Here is a 15,548-nt window from a genome sequence, read left to right as displayed (position 1 = left end):
ATCTAATTGGTTTTATATTTCTTGAAAGCCACTTTTATCAGAGGAAAACAAGTGTTTTTTACCATATTTGTATTACCTACTACACTTATGTATATATTTTAAAGTTTCAAAAAGCTGTTTCATAAGCTATATCAAGAAATGTTGCCAAAAAAGGAAAGTTTGATTAGCTTTAAAAACCTAAAATTTTGGGGCACCTGAGTCCATCAGTTAAGTGTCCAACTCTTGATCTCAGTGCCCTGAGATCAAGCCTGGAGTCTGGCTTTGTGCTGAGCTTGGAGCCTGCTTGTGATTCTCCCTCTCTCCCTCTGCCTTTCCTCCAAATGTGCTCTCTCTCTCAAATAAATAAATAAAATCTTAAAAAAAAAAAAAAAAAAGGTAAAATCTTGCCTGTCTGGCTATCCCAAAATACTAACATACAGAAACTACTGTTAAATAATTGGAATATACATACAGAAAGCAATTAAAAAAAGATCACTGTAATACTATCATCCAGAAAATTTTAAAGATTGGCCTTTAAATTTTATTCTTCTGCTTCCTGAGAACTAAATGTATGTTATACAGAACTATAAGGGAAAAAATTATCATACAATATTCTTCTTTTAGATTAAGTTAACTATTTCACAATTTGAATGTTTATTATAACTGACACTTTAACACATTTTGATACATAAATTATTAAATGATTTGGATGTGTATCATGCAAACTTTTATCTTAATTATATTCTTTTCATTTTTAAATTTTTTTTCTTAAAGATTTTATTTACTTATTCATGAGAGACACAGAGAGAGGCAGAGACATAGGCAGAGACAGAAGTAGACTCCACGCAGGGAGCCCGATGTGGGACCTGATCCCGGATCCTGGAATCAGGACCTCAGCCGAAGGCTGATGCTCAACCGCTGAGCCATCCAGGCGTCCCTCATATTGTCTTTTTAATGGAACAAATACACGCACTTTGTATATCTAACAGCATTTTCTGTTAAAGCAAGAGTCCACAGTAAAATTAAAGCGAACCAACTTTGCTTAAGGGTAGAATTCAGGAAAGTTTTTTTAATGCAATTTCTTTCCTCTGAGAAACAATTAAAATATGAAACTGAAACTAAACAAGCAAGAGGAAAAGGAAGAAATACAGGTGAAATAAGAGGATGTCCTAAAAAAAAAAAAAAAAAAAAAAAAAAGAGGATGTCCTGATTCAAACATTCTGCAAATACAAATATTAAAAAAGAAATCGAAAAATAAATAAATAAATAAATAAATAAATAAATAAATAAATAAATAAATAAAAGAAATCATGGGGCAGCCCAGGTGGCTCAACAGTTTAGCGCTGCCTTCAGCCCCAGGCATGATCTTGGAGCCCCAGGATCTGGTCCCACGTCCAGCTCCCTGCATGGAGCCTGCTTCTCCCACTGCCTGTGTCTCTGCCTCTCTCTCTCCATGTATTCTCAGGAATAAATAAATAAAATCTTAAAAAAAAACAAAACAAAACAATTTGGGGTACCTGGGTGGCTCACTTGGTTAAGTGGCTGACCCTTGTTTTGGCTCAGGACACCATGTTGGGTCTTGGGATTGAGCCCCATGTTGGAGCTCTTCTGGGAGGAGTCTGCTTGGGATTCTCTCCCACTCCTTCTGCTCCTCTCCCTGCTGTACTCTCTTTCTCACTCTCAAATCAACCAAGCAACCTTTTTTTTAAAAATCAGAACACATGGCATTTACTCACAAGTTTATCAGAAAACCTGGGCTATTGGCTAATCTTTCATAAAACTGTGAATCCTAGTGATAGCACAGTCACTAGCACAATTTCTTAAAAACAAATTCTAAGAACATAATTGAAGACTATCCTATAATCAAATGATCTACTGGAGAGAACAGTTTACAATACATTTAGCAAAGCTTTTTAATACCATATCCTATGACAAATTTACAGGCGGGATCAGAGATTGAACCCCCACAGATACACAAAAAATTGATAGCTGTATATACAGAAACAGCCGCATAGAGATATATGGGTAGAATTGTTTTTATTTATAAAACTGGCAGTTTAATAGTTGTTCCTATAACCCTGCAGAATTAAGAAAACAAGAAACAATAGCCTGATATGTCAATGAATACAAGGAAAGCCTATATAATATCACCTTAACACCTACTAATGACTCAAATCATTCAAAGTCCTTATAAATAGGGTCAAGTTTTGTGTGGGTGATATTTCTGGGGTATAGGGATCAAGGGTTAATTGCTAGACGTCTTCTAGCACAAGAAAGTAAATCAACGCACTGTAATATAATTCTATCATTGGTATTTCTAGGGAAATTATAGCTTTTTCTAGAACTTGTAGGGGGTGGTCCTTCAGGCATTTATCAGAACATACTATCCTAACCCAACAAAAGAAAAAAAAAAAGAAAGCATTTATTTAAAGGTTTTATCTTTACTGTCAAAAAGTGAAAAAATAGGGATCCCTGGGTGGCGCAGCGGTTTGGCGCCTGCCTTTGGCCCAGGGCGCGATTCTAGAGACCCAGGATCGAATCCCGCATCGGGCTCCCGGTGCATGGAGCCTGCTTCTCCCTCTGCCTGTGTCTCTGCCTCTCTCTCTCAATCTGTGACTATCATAAATAAATAAAAATTCAAAAAAAAAAGTGAAAAAATATATACTAAATTCTCAGTTATAAAAAAAAATGCTTTTGCAGTAATTTTTTAAATGTTGTAGTAATTAAAAAAATATCCAGTTACTTACCTTGAACCATATAATACACACAACTAAGGAGATAATGACTGTGAACAGAGCTGGCATTTATGCAGAGAAAGCAACTGTCTCTGTGGTGTGGACTTTCCCAAAATATCTCCCACATGGGCCTATCCCTGATGCCTGAAATTCCTCTGCAGTTGGTGCTAGTTAGAAATGCAAATAAACCTATAGCACTCATCATAATTAAGAACATTTTATTATGTACCAGTTTTTTAGGTCCTATGAATTTTTTACAATATAATACGCAGCTAGAACATATTTGAATAGGACAAACACAGTATGTTGAAAAGAGAAGTCCGGGAAAAGTAGAGGCAGGAATATAGATGAATGCGAAGGTCTGGTTCGGGACGGAGAAAAAAAAAAACAAAAAACAGGGTCTAACAGTTCACTAAAAGAGAGTGACCCCAAAAAACAGAGGCAAGGATACTTAACAAGGTTTGTGACAGGAAATGCTACTCCGCATTACAAATGATTTTATGATCAGCCATAGGATATCAGAATTTGGAAAATATGCACTCTATTAGTATGCTAATAACTAACAAAGGATTAAACTAAAAAGTTTATTTGCATTTAAGAATTAAAGATTACCCAAAAAAATTTCTAGTTAACTTTAATTAATCCATGATTATAGAAAATTTAAAAAACACTACAAAGCATATAGGAAGATTAAAGTCACCTCTAATCCCTGCTCCCAGTAATCCACTGTTTACATCTGGGGGCAGAGAAAGAGGTATGACTTCAATGTTTTATATATGTGTGAAAAAAATACATATATAAAACAAAATTGAGATTACTATGTAGTTCTGTATCTAAATTTTTATTTAAAATTATATTGTGATCATTCTTCCATTCCGGTGAATATGCATTTCAAGGCCACCAGGTTGAAAACTAATGGCTTCTAATGTTGTTCTAGTGAGACATTTTTATTTTAAATCTACTTCTATTCTGATTTTAAATCTAAAGAAAATCTTTGAAAATTGCCTATTCTCAAAAGGATATATCAACACTTGAATATAATCAATATTGCTGCTTTAATAATTTTAAGATTTTCATGGTATCTCTTATCTAAAGCATTTAACTGGTAAGTAAATAAGTGAAAAAGGTCAAAGCACTGGATCTCTGTTTTAACCAATATTGCAAAATACATACATACGGTGATACAAATCACTGTATTCATATTGAGTAAACTATCGTTTGGCTCTGAACGCTAGAACATCAAGTGGAGTTTAGGAATTCTGTACCCTCTTGGCCTAGGAGCCAAATTAGGCCTTTGGCTTAATTTCATTCAGCTGGCCTTTGGAATTTTTCTTAAAGATGTAGTGTCCATTTCCTGATTCCTCCTTTACAGATACGGAGTATGTGTGTTTATGTGTGTGTGCATATGTGTATAGTTATGTGACTGAGATCCCCAGTGGTGAGACCTGAGGGACACTTTTACTTTACTGGCATGATTTGGGAAGGAAGCAGTTATGCTCAGGGTGACTGAAGAGAGGGAGGAAATGAAGAGGTTGCAGCCAAGTGACTGCGGTGAAGAAGAAATGACAGACTAAGAGGACTTCCGGAGATGTTCAATCCATCCAGTACCATACAACGAACAGGCTGAACTGGAGATACTACTTTTATGGATAAAGGGGCCCTTAAGGGAACAAAATGGACAAGAGAGACAATACTCAGGGAACAAAGAATGGACAGTCTATGCTGGTTAGCTATAGGGGATGAAAGTCAAACCTGCTTTAATTACTTAGTAGGAGCATGGCATGTAAGGTGAACAAGCAGGAGTTCACTTTTACTGAGGACTTATTATGGTCTACCCACTGCATGTTAGTTCATTTCCTCATGGACAATGTAAGTGTTGTTTACCCTTCCTACACAGATGAGGATACTGGGGAATCTTAGCATTTAAGAAACTAGCTCGTGGATACACAGCTGGCAAAATGGCCAAATCAAGGTTCAGTGCAAAGATCTGCCTGTTTCTGCAAAAGTTATATGCCTTTTCTACGATACCACTTTGACTTAGATTTCAGAATTTAGGGGATCCCTGGGTGGCGCAGCGGTTTGGCGCCTGCCTTTGGCCCAGGGCGCGATCCTGGAGACCCGGGATCGAATCCCACGTCGGGCTCCCGGTGCATGGAGCCTGCTTCTCCCTCTGCCTGTGTCTCTGCCTCTCCCTCTCTCTCTGTGACTATCATAAATTTAAAAAAAAAAAAAAAAAAAAAAAAAACAACCTTTAAAAAAAAAAGATTTCAGAATTTAGTCTAATACTTTTAACCACATTATAATTTTACAAAGTAATCTCCTTTTAGCAAGAAAAAAATACACTGCTATAAAGGAAATCTACTAGGAGGCTGAGGAGATAAATATCTAGACGATGAGTATTACTGAAAATATTTAAGCACAATTATAAAAATAAGACCAAGGTCTAAAATTTCAAAACATTTTTAAGAACAAACTAAAGAGTGCCATTTTGTTTTCCTTACGGAAAAGGAAATTTTCATCATTTTCCTCTCCAAATGGATTGTGTATGAATTAATCACCAGACTAATTCATATGAGCCTCACCGAGAATAAACAAAACAGCATACATAAATATAATTTCGATATAAAGAAAGTAAAAACTAAGTCAACTTAAAAGTTTCAGGAATATTTTACTTTTAGGCAGTAAGACGTCCTTAGAAAGTTAGAAATTGGGCAGCATACCACTTCCATTAGCATATTTATGGAGAGTCGATTACAAGGGTTACATAATATTCCATTATAGTTGTATTACTGAGAAACAGGTTCCTCACCTTCTTCAGGTTTTATTATTCAGTCTACATGCAACAGTTCATTTTGAAAATTGTTTAAGCAGTGAAAAGCCTATCTTAGAATAATGAATCAGAAAAACACTGTCTGATTAATAATGTCACACGATTGGTTTTCCAAAGAACCCAACTGCTTTTGGACATTAGTGAAAACTGTGGATACTCATTTCAAATCACAAAACGTTTGAATTTCGATTATGAAAGGTAACCACATTTCTCCACTGTTTCAAAGGCTTTCACCTGACTTATGCTTTCTGCTTTAAGGAAGCAGGAAAACAGTCAATCCTCCAACTGAACCTAAGTCAGTAAGGGGGGGGGAGATCTGGATTTAGAAAACAGATATAAAAAGGGGCGGATTTGTATTTATCGAAGGCTAACTGTCTTCACAAGAACATCCACATTCAAGTATTTAAAGTCCATTTAAATTAAGAATTTAATTCAAGTCCATTTAAATTAAGAATAACCCTTTTAAGTTGGACATAATCAGATTAACCCCCTTATATAAAAACCCACCGCTGGCATTCAATGTATGTGCTGAACACCTGCGATACAAGCAAAACGTCCCTGAAACGGGAACGTCTTGCACATCGTCACATACTTCTAGGAACTGAGGCATAACTTAACCACAGAAACCGAAAAGTTCACAAGGCACTCCGTCATCCGTACACCGTCAATTTAAATCTTCATTCCTAAGGTCTCAACGGGGAAGGAAAAAGGAAAAAAAAACAAGGAGTGGGGGGATAGAACCCTAAAAAAAGGGGGGGGGACTTGTCGCTTCCAAAAACAAGCTCCATCTAATTTCGAGGTCAAATCCTGATAGGGAGCATCCGTGACAAATCAATTCTGTTTTTTCAGTATTAACCAGAGACTTTGGAAGTGGAAGAGATCTCAGGATAATCCTCTAGGCTCGTTCCCAGCCTTCAGGCAGCTGAGACAGTGCAACCCCCGGGCGCGTCCATCCTTTTAGGGGAAGAGTGTGTGTGTGTAGGTTTAAAGGCACGCAGCCGCCGCAGAGCAGGGATCCGGACCGCTCGGGTCTGTTAACAAGTGCTACCGGGGAGACAAGACTGACCCCATTTCCCCCCGTCACTGGTAGGTGGGCCTGCGGCGGGGGTGTGTGTGTGTGTGGGGGGGGGAATCCAGGCCACCTGCAGCGACTCTCCATCATGTCAAGCAGCCAAGAGACTCCCGCGAGAGGCGTCCCAGCGGGTTCTATGGAAACGGGAGACGCGGGCGGCCTAGCGCCTTCCTGGCGGGGGACCGAGCCGCCGAGCTGCGCCAACGGGAGGCGGGGGCAGCCGCCGCAGCCCGCGCTGCAGACGCGCTCGGCGGCGGTGCCGGCGGCGGCCAGGGCGCAGCGGGGCGGGGGCTGCGGCCGCACAGCTCGGCGGGGCCCGGCCGGTGGCCGCGGAAGGACGCAGGAGCAGCGGGCACCGCGGGCGCTCAACCCCGGCCCCCTCCCAACCTCACAGCCGGGAGCCGCAGAAACTTTGGGGGCACGGGGTGGAGGGGGCGGGGAGCGACGTCCCCAGGGCGCCAGGGGACACTGCATCTTCCGAGCTGCGGCCCTTTACCTTCCCTGCCGGCGAGCCTGGGCTGCTTCCCTCGGGTGGCCGTGGGGACCGGGGAGATGACTGCCGCCGCAGCGGTCGCCGCCTCACTAATCCGGGCTCCGGGAAATAATTTCCCGCCGCGCGCTAGGCTGCCCCGGTAGCGGAGGTAGCACTTCCGGGTGGTTGTCAGTGACGCTCCCGAGCCGTCGTCAGGGTGGTCTGAGCGGGTGCCTGGCTGCGCTGTGGCGGGAGGGCCCGGGCTCCTGCTACTTCGGCGCCAGACGTGGGACACCGGTAAGCGATTTTTTAATTTATTTTTTATTTTTTTTTATTTCAACGTTGCCTCCTGGGCTTGATGTTTCTGGCCGGTCGGGGCGCCATGTAGCATCTTGGCGGGACCCAGAAGTGAGCGGGAGGAGTCTGCATCGAGCCCTGGGGCGCTTGACTGCTGCTGCTGCTGCTGCTGCTGCAAAAGGCCCTGGGATCCTGGCTTATCTCCTCCTCCCCCCGCAGGATCGCTCCCCAACTCGGAGCTCGACCTCGGGTCTGCAAGCGAGGCCGAAGACGATGTATATATACCGCGGCTTGTAGCACCGAACTTTCCCCCCGCCCCCCCCCCCAACATTCAAGGAGGGTCGTTACCGTCCTATTGGCAGGACTGAGTCCCCCCTTGATTCCCGAGAGCTACTTTCCCATCCTTGTCCTGGGTACCGTTTCCACTGCCCGAGGTTGCACCTCTTAACGTTTTAGACGTGGGGGTGAGGGCGTCGTTCAGGTTTAGAAATTAAACGTTTCCGCCGCTGTTTGAATTGGGTAAGAAGGGGGCTTTGTTTCCCTGACCACCACGGGCTGAGGGGGGCTTGCCATCCACGTTGTAGCTTTTGGAAGCCTGAGCTCCCAGAAGTAGATGTGCTTTCAGGACGGGTGCTCATCCTCTGCTCTAGGTTTCCTACATAATGAAGGATTCAGGAGAATTTGAGAGGTCAGAGGTAACCACAATAGTTTTAAAGAGATAAATTACTTCCTCCGGACGGATGACGTGAGAAAAAAGGTGTTCCTTCCACTGAAGATTTGAACACTGTGATGTAGGGAACCATGGCTACTTCTCTCTTGTGTAATGCAGTTTCCTCGGTTAAGTAGTAAGGTGCAGTCTCCCTCACCACCTTGTATTTAAATCACTCTTCCCCCTAAAAGGCAGCTAATTTTGATCCCCGAAACATCCAGTTCCCCCCAAAAGAGTTCTCAGAATTACTCTACCATAAAAGAAAATGGAATGTGTTCAGTTGAAAGCCCCTGATGCACCAGCCAAATTTCCTTGTTCCCCTTGATCAATGCAACCATATTTAGGACAGCACATGGATATTCTAATCAGATTTATTTGATCTTTTGTTATTTCTCCAGTTGAAAGGACTCTAAGTAACTTAAGGGAAGTTGCCTGTTTCAGTATTGCAGCTAGCTTTTTAGAGAGGCAGGGTTTTGTGGGTCTTTTTTTTTTTGTATTCTTGCTCTCGATTTGTGTTCATGTTAATACAGCCAACCACTCATACCACAAATAGCAAATAGATACAGTTTGCCAGGCACTTTTATATTAAAGTTACTACTGTCCTACAAGAAAAATCCTATTACTCCTAGTTTGTAAATATTTTATGCTGAGACTCAAAGACATTGTGACTGAGACTGAAAGACCTCTTCACAAATTATTTAATTAAATGACAATTGAGATTTGAACACAGTTGACTGGACTCCAAACTTTCGCCCTTTTTACTGTGCTTTATACTCCTAACTAACCCCAACATGAATTATTCTTTTTACTCAGCTAAGCTTGGCTAGGTAATAGGTCACATTCAAAGTCAAATGATAGCAAACCTGACTTTAAAGAGATTTTTAGGGATGTGTTAATGGATTAGGGGATTCCTTAGGTCAATGTATCTAGCATTAAGGAATCTGTTAAGTATTCAAGGCATCACCATAGAGTAACTTTGACATACGAATAATTCAGTTTCTTTTCTAGATTGATTCTTGGCCAATTTTATCATCCTCACTCAAATATAAATAATCTCAAGTCCATCAGTATATAGGTGACTCTTAAGTCCAGAATACCGACGTCTCTTTAGTCAGCTTTGCACGCATGCGAGCACACATACACATGCTTATGATGTGTATGGAGGAAAAAGAAATGAGTGAATGAGCACAAACTTACTAAAAATGAACTTCATGATGCCCTCTAAGGAATTGTTATTTACTGGTTATTAGCAAAACAGTAATATTTCATTCATGTAACCCTCAGACAGATGGTGCTTATCGCACATTTTAAGGGAGTATCCTTAATTAAACATATCTATTCCAGTGTTCTACTTTATGTAGAGAAATAGAAATAGCCTAATTTCCGTAATTGTCAGAGAATTAAGAATCTCATTGAAGTGACCATTATAAATAACATAGAACTTAATTATAAAAAATATCTTGTATAGAAACAGATATAGATGTACAGTTAGTCTCATACTAATGTGCATTTTTTTTACATTTGTCACCATCATGTCAAATATAATTTGCTTTGCATATCCCACAGGTAGATCTCACAGGGATATTGTTTTCAATCAAATTTCAGTGCTTATGAAGATTGAGATTGTATCTCTTTTGTTCATTATCTCATACCCAGCATTTAGCACTGTGTCTGTATCTGGCATATAGTAGAGGCTCAATAAACATTTATTGAAAGACTGATTCCTTCTTAAAATGTTATTTATCCGTAGAGAAGTATTTGTACATGCGTTTTTATAAAGCATCTTACCATATAAATGTATACTTACTGTTATTCACTTTAATGGCAAAATTTAATGTCCATTCCACATTCATCCATAAAGTCTGTGTGGTCACCTGCAAAGAAGACTGGATAATGAGATAGGAGATAATAGAATACCTAGTATTTATCTTAGTCTTTGCCATGGCTTACTCTTTGCCATGCAGTGTTACATTTACTCTCACAGAATTATAGGGTAAGTATTATTATCCTTATTTTACAGATGAGAAAACTGAAGCCAAGATGAGCTTTGTAAATTGTCCTATGTTACCATAGTCCTTAAGTGCCAGAGTTGTGATGGCTCGCTTCAGACCCATTATCATAACCACTTTGCTATACTGCCTCCAATTGGATTTTAATCCTGGCTCATCTACTAACTAGGTGTATACTCAGGGAAATAGATTTCTCGGAGGATCATTTCTCAAATATTCAGATTAATACTTAGAAGTTTGCTAAAGTTAGGATTTTATAGCCGGAAAGGACCTTATAGATCAGTTAATCTAACTCCCAGGTGTTATAGGTTAAAAATGAGACTATACAAAGCTAAGATGAAAAAGAAATGAAAAATTGCCCATGATTCTACTCCAGCCACAGCCCAGCACCTGCCAGTTAGTCCCTACACCTCACTGGCATGGCATTGGAGGCTCTGGCTTGGGGGGGGGGGGCATTCTCTTAGGCTGTGGAGTCTTCTACCTCTTGTCTCCATGGCCCTTGCCCCTCCCTGTGACTCTAATCAAGCACCTGGCCCTCTGTGGGCCTCAGTTTTCCCATCTAAAGTCACCCTGTGGATCGGGTAGGGGCCCCTTAGCTCTCTCCTCCCACAACTGGCTCCAGGACCTCCATGATGGTGTTATTCTTGGGTCTTCTCTTCCTGACCTGCTTGCGCCCAGATCCCTAGTATTGCCCTTTCTGAAAAATCTACCACATGCTCCACCTGCAGAAAAACAACAAACAGCAAAAACAACACCAAAATACTCCCATATCACCCACCTTCCAATATTCGAATACACTACTGAGTTACTTTGACATCCGGCTCTGACTGACCTACTGTGCATAACTAGGTCATGTGCTAGGCTGTGCCCTTTTAGAGGCTGGAAAACAACCAGGGGTTAATCATTAGAAGTGATTCAGCAAATTTCTGACTCCCTTCATCAGGTGTGACTCTGGTTCAGGAAAATGCACTCAAAAGATTGCAGTTGAGTCAGGTGTGAAGAGAACACTGCCTCCCAGCCTCAACCACTGGTATGTTATTGGAGATAGGTTTTTGAAACTAGTTTCCTGTAAACTTTGGTTAAAGTACAAGTAGCTGAGATAGGTGGTCAGGAAATAATTTAAGTTGCTAGCGGAGTATCTATACTGTATATGTATATGAAACATATATAGCTCTTTAGATCATTTGGTGGATTCTTTGCTCAGTATTCTCAAGAAAATTAGCTAAAACTAAACGGACAAAAGACATTGTCATTTTGATTAATTAGACAAAGCAGTATAATGTAAAGCAGCTGAATTCAAAGAAAACCTGGTATTGAGCTCAAAGTCATGAGCTTACATATGATCTGGAAGGAGTTAATTACATTCTTTGAGCCCCAATTTGTTCATCTGTCAAGTGGCATATCAGCTTTATAAATTTGTTAGGATGAAGTGTAATAGTGTGTGAAAGCACATAGGCATCAGGAAAAATGTTACTAGGGATTTGTCTAGTTTTGCTGAGGCTTAATGTAATCTAATTGCTTTCCAATAACTGCGATGGGGGGCACCTGGATGGCTCTGTGAATTAAGCATCTGACTCTTGATCTCAGCTCAGGACTTGATCTTGGGGTCATTGAGTGTAAGCCCTGAATTGGGCTCCACACCCAGTGTGGAGCCTATTTAATAAAATAAGGTCCGGGGCTCTTGTGAAGCCAAACAGTTCAAATCGCATGCCTGTCTCTAGTTGTGTGACTCTGGGAAAGTGACTTTTCTGCTCTTAATGTTTGTTTCCTTATTTGTAAAATGGAAATAGTAATGTGTTCATAAGCCTTGTGTAAAGATTAAATAGTGATGCATAGATGGTGGCTGGACTTATAAGCAAGCACTCAGTTTCTTTGTTCAAATTCCCAGAGAAGCAGATGCTAAGAGGAGAGTAGATGTGCTAGAGTTTATTGGAGAAAAGGCCTGAGAAGGATAAAGGAGAGGGAGCAAGAGTAAGAGGGAAGCGCCTTCAGGCCTCACTCACTGCAAGTCAGGCAACCTGGGAAGGAGAGAAGGAAAGGAGAAAGGGAGAGGGGAAGAAAGAGTGGAGAAGAATGTCAAACTGCTGTCTAAGAAGGCTTTAAAAGCCCATTGGGGGATATGTGTTCCAAAGTCATCTGTTAGAGGAATCTCACGTTGCCACAGTGTTAAATATGTTAGCTATTGGTAAAAATAATTGATAGTTGTCACATGCTGTAATTTACAAGTGTGTTTAAATTTCAACTCTTGACTGACAGCATGCCCCAACCTCTAAGAAAAGTACAATCCTTGCCAGATAGTGACATTATTAACATTTAAGGTATATGTTCTTAGATGAACAACTTCTTATATTTTATAGTACAGTTTTGTTAGCCAGAGAACAGTTAAGGAATCAAAAGTTCCAAATAGGGATCCCTGGGTGGCGCAGCGGTTTGGCGCCTGCCTTTGGCCCAGGGCGCGATCCTGGAGACCTGGGATCGAGTCCCACGTCGGGCTCCTGGTGCATGGAGCCTGCTTCTCCCTCTGCCTGTGTCTCTGCCTCTCTCTCTCTCTCTGTGACTATCATAAAAAAAAAAAAAAAGTTCCAAATAACAGTTGGAAATATAAACATTAGCTAAGCAACTGATTTTTTGACGTTGGGTAAACAATATGCTGTTTAAATTTCTAAATTCAGGTAGCCAATAAATACAATTCCAAAGACCTGAGTAATGTTAATATCCATAGTTTGAATATTAGCCCAAACATGAATATCCATTTTTCTTCCTCCCAAAGAGACCTCTGTGGTTAAAAAAATCATAGTGTACTTTTGAAGGTCACCCCTCCCACTTTTGTTGTTTTTAATAAGCAATTGTAAACACCAATCAGTTCAATGCTTTTCAAATGGCAGATTATAATCCATCAATTTGGTGAGTACTAACCTGCCTTTTTAATTTAGATGTATGTGATGTTAAGATTTGGATATAAAACGTGTTACTGTGAATTACAGTCGAATTTTAAAGCAAGAGATTTAGAGTGATTTTCTTATCTACATAAGGAAATGAAGACTAAAGAGGTAGTTTAATTTGCCTAGATAGCTCAGGAAACATGTGACTTGAGCCAAAAGTTAGGTCCTAAGGATCTAAATTTAGGGCTCTCTCTTTTTTTTTTTTTTTTTTTTTTTTATCATTCTTCCAAGAAAAGACTTTTTTGTTGGCTCTGTTTAGGGGACATAATTACTCTATTTTCTAGTTGGTTACCATGGCCGCCCTTTTCTGTCACTTTCATTATGTGTTTGCTAAGATTGACTGGAAAGGTCTTTCCTAACCATTCAGTGTCAGAGAGGTGGTACAGCTGAAGAAGTTGTTTCTAGCAGTTAGCAGCCATGCCACGTCACCTGAATTCACTTTCCATTTTCCCTTTGAGGAACACATCTAATCCAACAGTGTAAATCTGGAGTTTACCTAATGTAAACTGAGGATACGACCTTTTTTGAGGAGCATTCTACTGATGAAGTCTTAATTTTTACTAATACCAGCCAGTATTATTCTGCACTTTGTTGTCATGACATACTTTATCCATATTCCTTGCGTTTTTAGACTTCAGCTCACTAAATATTTTTAAAATGCAAGTTTGGTATATAATACACATAATAATTTATTCCTTTACAATTTCAAAAAACATCAATTCTTTCCTTTTTCAGCATATATTCACAACTGCCCTCAAAAATGCTTGTGGGATATTTACCTCCTAAAGGAGGAGCTCTGTCTGCTAATCACAGATTTGACTGGCAAAAGAATTTGGGACTGGGGCTCTTTATAAATGGACCCTTTCTTCCATTCTTTATATTTTAAATTAAAACTAAATGTTTAAAAAGTAGTTAATTCAATAATAAAGGCTTACATGTTAACATATAGAGTTTTTTGTTTGTTTTTTGTTTTTTTAATGGTTATGTTTTCCCAAAGAAAGTTTTACTGGAAGAGTGACATCATTTCTAGTTTTTGCAATGTCTTTAAAGTCTGGCTTAATGAAGAAAACTGAATTCTCAGATCTGCTTCTCTATTCAGACTGTTGTGATATGTTTTGGTTAAAATAAGCAAAATCCAACCTCATACAGACAGACATATAGTTGGAAAAGAGAGGAGTATTTTAGTGGTCTTTTCAGATAATTGTGAATGTTTTTCTTTGATCCTATACCCAAACTTACTAAGTGGTGTTTAAGTTTAATTGCGATGTGATATCTGAAACCCTGTCAGTGAACTTTTTGTAATCTGTAACTTTAAAATGTCCTTGGTCCATCTTGCACTTTGACTCTTACAATCATGATTTTGTTACATAATGCGTTGGCTATGTGGAAAATACTGATTCATTGAGGTAAGCTGATCTTCCAAATATTAACACATTTTATTATATGTATCAAAAAATAGTATTTGTTAACATTACCAGCAGTCTCATCAGGAAAATTTTAAAAATATTGGGAAACTGTCCATTTGGCAATATGTGAATTTTCCTAAATTCTTATTTTTGCTTTGAAAACTCTAATTTTATCATTGGCAACAAATGCTGTCTAAAGTTTTCCTTGAAGTGAGAGCTCAATTTGGTTAATTTTGAAAAAATGTGTGGTGCACTCAAAGGTTGAGTTAATAACATTACTAATTTTTACTGCCTCATCAAAGACACTGTTAAGTAAACCCGGCTTTTCTTCTTATTCCATTCTATATTAGAAAAATATGACTACAGTGGTAAACAGGATAATGTCCCCCCCCCCCCCCCCAGATGCCTGCATCCTGATTTCTGGGACCTGTGAATATGTTAGGTTATAGGGCAAAGAGGAATTAAAGTTGCTAATCAGTTTACCTTAAAATAGTGAGATTATCCTGGATTATCCAAATTGGTCCAGTGTAATCACAGTGTTTCTCAAAAGTGGAAGAAGGAGGCTGAAGAGGAATTCAGAGTAATCCAATATGAAAAGGACTCAACCCACAGAGCTAAATAGAAAATGAAGGAAGTGGGCCATGAGCCAAGGAATGAGAGCAGCTTCTAAAAGCTACAAAATGCAAGGAAACAATGCATCCTCTTCAGAGCTTCCAGAAAGGAATGCAACTCTCCTGACCATTTCCTTTTAGCCTGGTGAGACCCATTTTAAGACTGCTAACTTAGAGAACTGTAAGATAATATATTTCTGTGATCTTATGGCACATAAGGGGAAGTAATTAGAGCATCGATAGAAAACATATAACTAACACAGTTCGGAGACTTCAGTCTGGGCTTGGGCATCGTTGCTTTTGCACTATTAGTACAAATGTCAACCTAGTGAATGGTATATGATTTATTATCATGAAAATAGTTTTGAACTTTTGAACCCTATGAAAGTATACTAGGATTCCGTCAAAAATCTGTGCATCACACTTTGTGCTCTCTTTTAACTTTTGTGCTTCCTCTGTGTCAACCACTTAATTAGGTACTAAGAT

The 15,548-nt window shown here is 39.6% G+C and overlaps 2 protein-coding genes across 2 annotated transcripts in view; one reads left to right on the top strand and one right to left on the bottom strand.

Moving 5' to 3' along the window:
- The window catches only part of SLF1 (SMC5-SMC6 complex localization factor 1), a 77,015-nt gene extending 69,813 nt beyond the window's left edge, over nt 1–7,202 (bottom strand). The window contains exon 1 of the mRNA XM_055312904.1: nt 7,113–7,202. The gene's annotated coding sequence lies outside the window, so the exon portion shown is untranslated. The remainder of the gene's footprint in view (nt 1–7,112) is intronic.
- A 135-nt stretch (nt 7,203–7,337) lies between these two features.
- Nucleotides 7,338–15,548, top strand: part of KIAA0825 (KIAA0825 ortholog) — a 391,927-nt gene continuing 383,716 nt past the window's right edge. Inside the window, exon 1 of the mRNA XM_055312867.1 lies at nt 7,338–7,385. The gene's annotated coding sequence lies outside the window, so the exon portion shown is untranslated. The remainder of the gene's footprint in view (nt 7,386–15,548) is intronic.

This window comes from Nyctereutes procyonoides, unplaced genomic scaffold (genome assembly GCF_905146905.1).
Source record: "Nyctereutes procyonoides isolate TBG_1078 unplaced genomic scaffold, NYPRO_anot_genome, whole genome shotgun sequence".
Taxonomy (NCBI): Eukaryota; Metazoa; Chordata; class Mammalia; order Carnivora; family Canidae; genus Nyctereutes; species Nyctereutes procyonoides.
This window is presented reverse-complemented; position numbering and strand designations above follow the sequence as displayed.